This window comes from Myotis lucifugus, unplaced genomic scaffold (genome assembly GCF_000147115.1).
Source record: "Myotis lucifugus unplaced genomic scaffold, Myoluc2.0 scaffold_0, whole genome shotgun sequence".
In the NCBI taxonomy this organism is placed as follows: Eukaryota; Metazoa; Chordata; class Mammalia; order Chiroptera; family Vespertilionidae; genus Myotis; species Myotis lucifugus.
The window spans coordinates 42,580,936-42,592,467 of record NW_005871048.1 but is presented as its reverse complement, the minus strand read 5'-3'; the positions used below and the strand labels follow the sequence as shown (position 1 = coordinate 42,592,467).

The 11,532-nt window shown below is 39.8% G+C and overlaps 1 protein-coding gene across 6 annotated transcripts in view; it reads left to right on the top strand.

Annotated features, from left to right (window-relative positions):
* The window catches only part of PIK3R1 (phosphoinositide-3-kinase regulatory subunit 1), an 83,888-nt gene that overhangs the window by 21,349 nt on the left and 51,007 nt on the right, over window positions 1–11,532 (top strand). The window lies entirely within an intron of this gene.

The window sequence follows — 11,532 nt, the reverse complement described above, 5'->3', positions numbered from 1 at the left end:
ATAAGTACCGCGCGCTAACCGATTGCGCCACTAGAGCTCCAACATGCCTAAACTTTCTAATTAGATTAGAAAAGCATAGGTTAAAAAATAATTTATTTTGAATAACTTAAAGAATAATTAGCAAAAGAATAAAACTATGTAAGGCATATATTTGTGCAAATACTAGAAATACACTGCATATTCCCCCCGCCCCCCGCCCCAAAAGAAAATAGGCAAGAGAAAGTGTAAAAGTAGTGTTGACACGGGGAATATGCATACTGCATATGAAAACTTTAAAGAAATATAAATATGTGAATATATATATTACATATATGTATACATACATAAATATAGAACTGGATTTTACCTACCTATAATCGTGTGTTCAACAAATGTTAGTTCTGTGTCAGGTTCCGTGTAACATTTTACTGCACTGACTTGTTACTTTTCATAAGAATTCTGTGACATTGGCCTCATTCTTATACCTGTTGTAAAGATAAAGAATTAAAGCTTAATTAAATAATGGCCTAAGCTCACCCAGCTGGTGGAGGAGTTGGGATTTGTCCCCAAACCACCTGACTCTTGACACAGTGTTCTTAAGCAACAGTACCATACTGTGTGCAAAAGGGCCCTTGGCGGTGGTGTTCGTGCTGTGTGACACGGCTTTGTTCCTGGACAGCCGGTCAGCCAGGAGGGCATCCCTAAGCCAAAGGCAAATGATCTTTGGTTTGCCAGGGACTTATGATGCGGCCTGATATTTGAAAATGAGTTAAACAGTAAGATTTCTCCACTCTCAGGAAATAGACCCCAGAAATAACTAAGGAGAATGAAGCAAGTTACTCTTCCTTCCAGCAAAAGAACCTTATCGGAGCAACAGGCTGGGAAGAGATGATTACTTTAAAGGCATGTTGGAACCTAGGGGGCTTAAATGGTTCAAGTTCGCCCTTATTTGTCTAGTGCTTCTCTCTCTCTCTCTCTCTCTCTCTCTCTCTCTCTCTCTCTCTCTCTCTCTCGTTTCTAATGTTATGTATAAACATATCTGATAGTCCAGTATATAAGGCAATATAGAAAAGTCATCGTTGAGTTAATTATCCAACTGAACCTTTATCATTGAATGTGCTATTGCACTAAGACCAGTTTTAAAGGATTGAAAGCTAGTTCTAACTCACTACGTTAGTAGCCATCGTTGTTTGTAGTTACATGTACAGTTATATTGTAACTGTCATTTGTGGTCTAATCTTCCCTTTAAGGGAAACTTGAGAAACCTGGTCAGCTTGAACATTTAGAGGAAGTTTAAACACACTGGAGAAAAATATTCACAGTTGTTTAGGTTAAAACTCCAGTCTCTTGTCAGACCATATCCCTCCAGGTTTCTGCGACTGGAATCATCTAACTTGGGCCCCATGCAGGAAAGGTGTCACGAGGTGCACAGTGTTTGTCTTGTTTCCTTTGCCAGGTTCCGGAGCCTACGTAGCAGGCTCAGGCCTCTGCCTGTCTAGTGGCAGTGCGATCAAATAAGTGAATTCAAGTAAGTGAATTGTCCCAGTTAACCAGTGTTACTCCCCTGACTGCTTTTGGTGAATCGCAGCCTAGTTGTTACATCCTTTTAATATTTTGAGTAATTTATATTCTTTAACACATTAAGCGCCATGTCAGTCACCGGTGACTGACACTATACTTTCCGTCCGGACCGGTCAGTCACTGGTGCCGCCAGCATATCGGTGAAATCGGATATCATGGGCTAAACGGAAAGGAAGACGAAACAGGCTTGGCATTTAACATGTTAACTCTAAGGGTGAAAATATTTGTTTTGGTTTTGTTGGAGGGGGGAGGGTTAGTTTTAGTCTAGTTGTGAGACTAGCTGCCTTTCATATACTCAAGAAGGGAAGCATGGGGTCAGTTTCACAATGATATTTTCCCAAAATATAAAATCATGTCCTCCCACCTCTCAGGCAACTCCCACTCAATTCATTTTCTAGAACACATTTAAAATATTGCTGCGGCATTTGCCTGTGAGTCTCTTGATTCAGTGGGTCCCTTGGGACCATGTTTTGCCAGTGTCAATATGCTCTGTTTAGTGCACACTTTGAAACGTTTTAAATCTTATATCCCAGCAAAGGTAGTCAGTAATCTTCAGATCATATTGTCTCACATTAATGTATAATTTCCAAAAGAAGGAAATGGAGAGGGTGGGGTTAATAGTTGTAGTCATTAAAGCTTCTTAAAACGAAGGGGGAAAGTCTTTTGTGTATAGGAGTTGAAAAGAAGAAACCACTACTGATTGGTTTTAGCCATTTCCCAGAAATCCAACTCAGAGTTGATATTTAATGCTTTGGGCGCAGTGGTTCTCAACCTTCCTAATGCCGAGCGACCCTTTAATACAGTTCTTCATGTTTTGGTGACCCCCAACCATAAAATTATTTTTGTTGCTACTTCATAACTGTAATTTTGCTACTGTTATGAATTGTAATGTAAATATGTGATATGCAGGATGTATTTTCATTGTTCGCGACCCACAGGTTGAGAACCGCTACTTTAGGCAAAGGCAGGACAGGTTTTGATGAATTTTGTTATCTTACTCTGGACCTCTCAGTTATGGGCACGTGGCTGGGTGATTACAAGAATTTTTGATTTGCTAAAAGGTTGTATTTGCAGTGTCTTTATATTAGTGTTTTTAGTTCATTGCTTCTGGATGCTTTTTCTCTTCTTAAATACATATAAGATGAAATGATTTACCTCTAAGATGAAAAGTTTGACATTTCTTCAACAGGATTCTTTAGTAATATGTTCGCTGGCTTGCTTTGAGCATTTGCTTTGTGCCGGGCACCGTGCTGCGTGCTCTACCTGCATTACCTCATTTTGTCCTATTTACAGGTTGAGGCGGAGAGAGAAAAAGAAACCTGCCCTGAGGCAAACGCTAGTGGCGGGTGGACAGCTGGGACCTGCACGCAGACCACACTGTATCATCTCAGAGCCCAGTGGAGGGTGCGAGGAAACTCTGGCAGGATTAACTTTTCCAGAGGTCATGCCGTGCTAAAGCCATCACAGATTCTTAAAGCCAGTATTCAATGAATATTAGGAAGCAGTGGCCTATAAATTATAGACTTTTACATACAGTCTCCCATATCGGTAATCTCTGCCCTTATTTCAGTTACCCTCGAACTAGTTTAAAAGTCTTGAAGAGAGAGAGAGATTAAAAATATTTGATTGACCAATATTTTGTTTCTGTTAAAGGTCGTGAACTTGAACATACATCAAACTAGACATTTGTGTGAAATTATCAACTTCTTTAAACGTTTCGATAGAGAAGAGTATGAAATATAAGTTAAAGCCAAGGCCTCTTCTATCAGGCGCAGTATCGTGCTCTTAGAACAGTATCAGGGTTTGAACCTAGGTTGGACTCCTTTATAGCAGGGAGAAGAATGTTTTAATTGGTGAAGTAAAATTTAATCTGTACTGAGAGAAGAGAGCATTTTACACTAGAACACAGATCAGGGGTCTGCACTTGTCCCTGTGCCCTCAGGTTGAGTCTTGCTCAGAGAACACAGCAGTCAAACTTTGGTTCTGGCCACTGTCATGAGGTATGAAGCCAAAAGAAAAGTCTTAGGTGCTAGAACAGCCGTGGGCAAACTACGGCCCGCTTGAAATGAATAAAACTAAAAAAAAAAAAAAAAAGACCGTACCCTTTTATGTAATGATGTTTACTTTGAATTTATATTAGTTCACACAAACACTCCATCCATGCTTTTGTTCCGGCCCTCCGGTCCAGTTTAAGAACCCATTGTGGCCCTCGAGTCAAAAAGTTTGCCCACCCCTGTGCTAGAAGGTTGTCTTAAATCATTAAGACCGGTTTAATGATTTTAGTGAGCCAAGGCAAGGGAGCCCAGAAAGCAAGGTCTCGCATGGGTAGATTGGCCCCCCGTGTGCTTTTCTCATATCAACTACTGTGGTCTGGTTTCACCCTAAGGCAGATAATTCTCCCCTCTCAGAAGTTAGGGTCCCCTCTGTAGCTAGGATGGGGGAAATCATTCCTGTGAAATGTGAGTTATGCTGGGTCGATGGCCCATCGATGGCCCAAGGCTGAGCTGGAGCCAATGATTTCTCAGTTTGGGAAGCCTCCTTCTTCAGCTTCCTTTCTTGCAAATTTAAACCTCAGTTTCTGGGTAAGTTGGAGTGTATTTGTAGGGAAAGCCCCTGGTTTGGGTTTAGTCAAGTGGCCAGAGAAAACTGGATCTAAGCAGGGGTAAAAATTGCTGACCCCGGTCTAGAGGTTACATTTTCATTTATGTTTTACATGAGTCATTTTAAATTACAGTGCTCTACCGATATAGAAAGAAGCCTTCCTCTTCCCACCCTCCCCTAGACACCACATAATGGAAAAAGCAAGAATTTTCTGCATAAGCAAGGCTTTTTCTTTCTTTAAAAAAAAGCCAGTCTCTGGTGGGACGTTTTCCTGCCAGAATTCCCACTGGTCCACTGTCGCAATTTTTACAAAAGGCCACACGAAAGAGGAAGGCCCATTCTCAGGTCTTTGCCTCTGTGTTATACGAAGCATTACTTGTATTTCTGTTCTTGATATCAGAAGAATTATTCCTGAGCCTCTCTGGTAGGCATGTAAAACCTACTAAGCTCTGTAACTGTTAAAGTAATACTTTTGATTAAGAAAAGATTTGTTCTGCTAGACACACAAAACTTTGAAAGGTTTTGATGTTGTTTCCTGTGTGTGTGTGTGTGTGTGTTTAATGTGTCCTTTCTTAATGAATTCTGACTAGATGAAAGGATTTTCCTCAGAGAAAGTTAGCTCTGGGAAAAACCATCTGTGGAGGTCATAACCTAGAACATTTTTGAAGGGACATTTCATTGAATTAAAAGAGGGCGGAGTTAGGAAGCTGAAAGTTCTGTTCAACTGTAGCTGAATAAATCATTTCACCTGAACAGTTCCATAATTTGTAGCAAATATGTTTACAGAAGTCACCAATATCAGTTCATAGTGGAGGAGAGAGGTAACCTGCAGCCCCATGAGGACTTTGTACTAATAGTTGTACCTTTTCTTCCTCCCGGAGAACATACATGTAAATCAGCTGTGATAAACACACGTGTCCCATGTTACAGCCTTTCTTTTGCTTTAGAGGCAGTTTAGTTTGCTAACCAAAAAGAAGCCTTGTCCAGATTAGCTCACAGCCCAGGTCTCTAGCGTAAAGCAAGTGCTCAATTAACTTTGGTGCCTGGGGATCCAGATTCTGAATAGTTTGTCCTTGAACAGTCACATGGACCAGAGTGACAGGGTACTTAATTGAAACTACATAAAATGGTTCCTTAAGCTTCATGGACAATTGAGTAACTTCAGTTTCCTTTCTTTACTCTTGTTTACTTCCTGCTCTTCTAGAATCAAGCATTAGGTATTCTGGCCTCTTACAATGAGAAGATTAAACAGCTGTAGTTTAAATTGTAGCATTAATTTAGAGTGTTCTGTGGCTGCATTAATTATATCTTTACTAAGATTACATTCCTGTGGATTTGACAGATGCAATAAGCAACGGTATGGCTTATCCAGGGCAAACCAAACTTCTGTTAACCACTGATCCTTGTTGATCTTTTATTTATGCATGAGAAGCTTTTATAATTGAAATTATTTGACTTGATTTTTCTCTTCTTCTAGTGAGGTAGAACATAAAGGAATCAGCATGAAGCACAGTTGTGAGGAGTTTATTTGGGATTCTGTTCTTTCATTCAGTGGGACTTAGCAGAAAGCATGTGTTAAAAGTTTCTTATCTAAATAGGTCATAATTAAAGAAATAAGGTTTATTTCTTTTAATTAGAACATTAAGCTCATTCAATAGTCCTTGTGAAAACATTTCTTCTAACTGCATGTTTTATATCTAGTAATAATAAATTTCTGTGGTACAATGAAGAGTTTGTGACTCTAGCTAATGCTGAATATATTTATGTTACTGTTCATTGAATAATCGACTAGTCAGAGCCATTGTTGATTTTAAGTTTTCCTCCTTTGTTTTCTAATAATACTTTTAATACAATGTATGTTTTGGAAAAATGCACTTGCTTGAACTTCTTAGATCTAATGTGGAGATGTGTGGGACTAGAGGTAAGAAATAATAGCTTTTCCTGAACATCATTGGAAATTCTATAATAATCTTATTGCACAACACATCCCATGGGTTTTATAGACAATTTTTAAGATATCCAAAGTAGCATGCAGTTTTATTGACCTCTTTGCATCCCTATGGCACAAGGAATTGTTTTTGTTATTGAGGGGACAAAACAGGGGTGAAGTGACTCATAGTTAATTGCCGGGTTAAATCAGGCATCCAAGTCCCTCTGCTTCGGGTCGATGCTCTGAGACTCAGCTGCTGTCCTCAAAAGGAAGAAATCATTTCAGATCCGAAAAGAACATAGCATGCAATATGTAATGGGTCTTATTAACTATCAACTGTTTTCTAATCAGAAGAAGTCCTGGTTGGAGGGAAATTTTGAACTACTTTAGTACATCAACAAATCCTTATTACATTTCAAAATTATTCATTACATTGTGAATAACTGTATTTAACAATGGTGTGGTTGTCCCTCTTGGAAAATTTGGAATTCTGATTAATGTGCTTTCTTTCTTTCCTTTATCATTTACAGTGAGTTGAGTTTTGAGTATGTTAAATTTGGGTCCTTGCGGGCGTGGGGAAGATACTAGTACATAGGTGAATGAATTTGTGACTGATGTTAGAAGAACACCAAAGCAACCACTGCACTTCTGTTCAACATCGTGTCTTTTTTCATTGTTCTTGCTTACGTGGAGGGCTGTGCACAGGCTGGGCATCTCAGGGATTTGAACAATGCCCTTGGCCAACCGTTAGTCCTAATTGCTGGCTCTAATTTGTTGTGTGACCTAAAGATGTTCACGTACTTAACATCGGTGTTCCCATGTGTCAAGTAGAATTGATGACACTCTTCCAAGCCAAGGATTTCTGTGAGGAATCATGATCACAGCCAAGTCCTTAAAAAAAAAAATAGAGTGTTAAAAACCAGGTCGTTTAGTGCAAACCAAATATTTGTTGATACCATTGGAGAGTTTTAAAAATGTTTGGCATATACTAGTACATGCACACACACACAAATTGTTTTGTATACTTAAGTGATGTGTTTAGATCTGAAGGAAATGAAAAAGAATCGAAATTGGTTAGCATAAAGATGTAGGGCTGATTTTAAACAGGTAAAAATTACATGAAGCGGTGTACCATGGAGAGTAGTAATGAACTCTTTTTCAGCTTCTTTGAGGCTATCCACAGAATAAATGGGGTTAAATTACAGCAGAACTGCATAAATTAGACAGCAGTGGTTATAAATATTGTCCCCTGGAACATGTTGTCTAGTCAATTCCTGTATTCTTTTTACATTGTAGGTCTTCATTACGTCTACTGTTGGTTGGGAGCCACTGCAGAGTCTTTAATATGCCATGTGGATATATTCTATACTTAATCTATGCCTTACTTGGTAATAATGCTGTCAAAGCCATGCTGGGAGGTGGGGAGAGGGAGGCCCCTTTTTCTTCTCTTTATTTGGTATGCATTTAGAGATTTTATATTTTATATTCTCAGCTCTTCTTTTTCTCTCACAAGGCCAAAATTACAACTACTTCACTTTTATAGCAGGAGGGAGGAAAACTATCTGAACTGAATCTTTTGCCTAAATTGTCTTAGCAATAAAGATTGCCACCTACTGGTTAAAAGAAGAACTAAAACTCAGAAACACTTGCCAGTCTGACAGTTAATTTGAAGGTGCTCTTGGTTGAGGTATTTGAAAGTGCACGATTTAATGAGAAGTCGTTGTGCTTTGAATTTCTTAGCCAATCTCATTAAATCATTGCAGATATTTAGGGAGAGGAAGTGTACAGCTCTCAGAGTCCCCCTTTTAAAAGCATATTTTAAAAGGATTTTATTTGAATGTAATGTTAGGTGGATAAATGCATTTTTAAGCGGACGAATGTTGGAGGCTTTATTTTGAAAACAATTTTTTAACTCTTGTTAGTTTGGGCTTTCCTTCAGTATAAGCTTCAAAACCCAGAATTTCCTGTCCAACTGAAATGGGACGAGCTTGGCGACATTAGCTTTTGGTGCCACTTGATAACAGGATTTGCTTTTCCTAGTCATGAGCACTATATAGAGAACACTGCCCTGAGTGAATCTCCCCAGAGTCATGGGGACATCCATCCTTAAGGAGCATTCGGTAAAAAAAAAAAATAGTTTGTTTTTTTTGTTGAAAAGTCTGAAGTGGTTACAAACTGGGAAAATTTTCTTTTTAAATAATTCTTCCCCCAATATTTGGATGGATACATAAATTCAATTATTAAGAACTAGAGGCCCAGTGCACAAAATTTGTGCACTGGGTGGGGGTGGTATCTCCCTCAGCCTGGCCTGCTCCCTCTTGCAGTCCGGGACAGGGAGCGGGCCTAAGCCAGCAGTCGGATATCCCTCTCACAGTCCGGGACCCCTTGCTCCTTACCACCCGCCTGCTCGCTGCTCCTTACCACTCTGCTCGCTGCTTCTTAGCGCTGCCGTGGAAGAAAGCCCGGTTTCTAGCTGAGCGGCGCTCCCCCTCTGGGAGCACACTGACCACCAGGGAGCAGCTCCTGTGTTGAGCGTCTGCCCCCTGGTGGTCAGTGCACATCATAATGACCAGTCGTTCTAGTCATTCTGCTGTAATGGTTGCTTAGGCTTTTATTATATAGATACTTAAATATAAAACACCAGTGTAGCAATTTTTCATTGATAATACTGTATCATCTTAAATCCATGTCCCCTCTGTGTCCCCTATATCTAAACACCCTTCAAATCTTGAGAAAATGAAAATTTACATAGAGTTTTATCTATGATTGTATATGTATATGTATATGTGTATGTGTTGGTACGTGTCCTAACAAATAGGAATAAAACAACCATTGTTTCTATTTTAAGCTTTTATTATGTAAGGCACTTCCCAAATAACCATTTGATAACTTTTGTTGGCATTACATATTTGGTTAATTAATTTGGCAAAGTTTATTTACACCCCCCCCCCCCCCCACACACACACACACAATTTGGAAACTAAGTACACTTAATAGCTAAAGAAAGTGACACAAGGGAAATTGGGAGAAACATATGTTATTTGCTTTAATTTTTACATAGTGCACCTATATATGTGTGGAAACATATGTAAACTGTTATAAAGCAACATATTGATGAATTTAAATGAGCAGGCACAACAAAAACAAAAACCAAATAGAAGAGTTGTTGGAGTTGAGGTCATAATAAATCAAGGAATGTTTCCTGAGGCAGGTAAAACATTTCTGTATTCTAGCAGATCCTTATGGACGTCAGCAGTAGGCTTATCCCTGGTGTTGCTGTATCATTTGAAATGCTGAGACGGAGAGGAGGTGACCGTGAACATTGTCAAGGAATTTAAGACTTGAGCATTTTATGTAGGAAAGTTAAAATGCATTGTTATAATCAGTCTGTGTAATTTCCTTCTGTAAAGACCTGCCCATTTACCAGTAATGATACCTTCTTTTGCTTCTATTTTTGTCCCTTCCTTTAGGAAAAGGAATGTATGCTTACTCATTATTTAAAATTCAGAGTCATTTTCCTGTTCCAGTTGGTTATGTTCCTACCATTAAAAGAAGAATAGATTTTGGTGCACATGAAACTTTTATCCCTTTTAAATTTCGGCTTTTTCCAACTATCCAACTTTTATCCCTTTTAAAATTTTACTCTTTCAACTGTCAAGTCTAAATAGAGGTATCCCCCCTTTGGCCTTTTTGTAGTGTATTTCCATAAAAGCAGATAGATATGCAGGGCTTTTTCAGTGATGCCTTGGCACTAGGTGGTCCTGTCACAAAATCTAATACTTAAACACACGTGACTGAGCCATGCAAAATCAAATTCATTTTTAAAGAACACTGTTTTGGGCATTTGGACTTTGTAACTAGTTTCTCCCAGTGTCATAGGTTATTCAACAGGCCATTCTAGGAATTCTGTTATCCCAGGAACTCCTGTTACTACACTAATGATTTAACTTCCCATAAAGCTGCATTTTAGTAGGTGTTTATAGGCATCACTTACCAAGCATTTCAAGTGTTCTTTGAATGGAACTACTGGGGAAAAAGTTAGCACACTTTCTCAATCTGGCCATCATTTGCACATTCCACAAAGAAGGCAGTTGATAGACTTTTGGTGAGTAAATAAATGGATGGTTGAAATCTGTCTCATGCCAGTGACCTTCAGTTGTTCCCCTGGAGAAGTGGAGGTGGTTCCCTGGGTCCCCCTGTACACAGTCATTTATTATGTGCTCACTGTGTGCCAATACTGGGCTGGATGCTGGGGTCACCATAATGAACAAGGCATCTTCACTGCCTCACTGAAGCTCCTAACCTAGTGGAGGGAAGCAGAGAGCATGTATGCCACCCAGCTGTGTGAACCGAGTACCTTGGAAACGGGAGGAGGCACCAACCTTCATTTTTACCACTGTGCTGCTCTCATGTCAATGCCCTTGATTCTCTCTGAGGTCTAGATCCCATAGGGCCTGGGACTCAGTGACAGGCCCAGCAGGCAAGGCAAGAGAAAGCAAGGCAGTGGGAACCCATGTGTTGCTCTCTGGTGTTGCCAGACCTCCTTTGACCCCTGTATCCCCCCGCACCCCTTGTAATTCCCCCTGCCCTGTCATCACCCCTGCCTCAGACATCATTTGCAGAGGGGGGAGGATTGGATTGTCCCCATTGGTCTTGACATATTTAGATGTAGAGATTATCATAAGTGAGTTAGGTTTCCATATTTATTTACTAAAATTTATATCACCCACAGTGTCACTCAAATATGCCCATTTACAGTCATCACCAATGAAGTTATTTTAAATAAACTTGAGTGGAATAGACTTCGGTGGTCTAATGTGGGGACCACCAAACTCTATAACATTTCTGAGAGAAAACTGTTCCTGGGTTTGCACAACCAGTTTACAAATAAGCTTTGGAAACACAATCCATGTGTAAGTTTGAGACTTCCTGTGTAGCCATTCTAGGAGAGCCCAGCTTGGTGTGTCCCCGCCCGCCGGCCTACTGTTCTAAAGGCAGTGCTGCTGGCGGATTTTGAATCAACTCTTGAAGCTCTTAAGGTTAGTTGGGTGATTTCAAAACATACTTATCAGTGCTACTGAGCTAAGGGAAACCTAATTCATGTCCTAAAAGGTCCTTTTAAGTCAAGGCTGTGTGTGTTGACCTGCTATGCATGTGCTGAAATTAACCTGATAGTCCCAACAGCTTATTGCCCTGAGAACTCCCCAAAGGAGAAGGGGAAGTAAGAGATATGATTCATTTTCTGACACAATAACCAACTTTTAGATACTAAAGATTTGCCTTCAAAACCATCAGCATACAATGGGTTACTGCTATTCCTTTCAGATAAGGATCGCTTTTTAACTGTCCTGGGATCTTGTTATTTTGGCCACCTACCTTGATTCCTTAAGATAGGTGATACAGTGGATCTGTTGGCTAAGATTGCCTTTGTCATTGTGGAA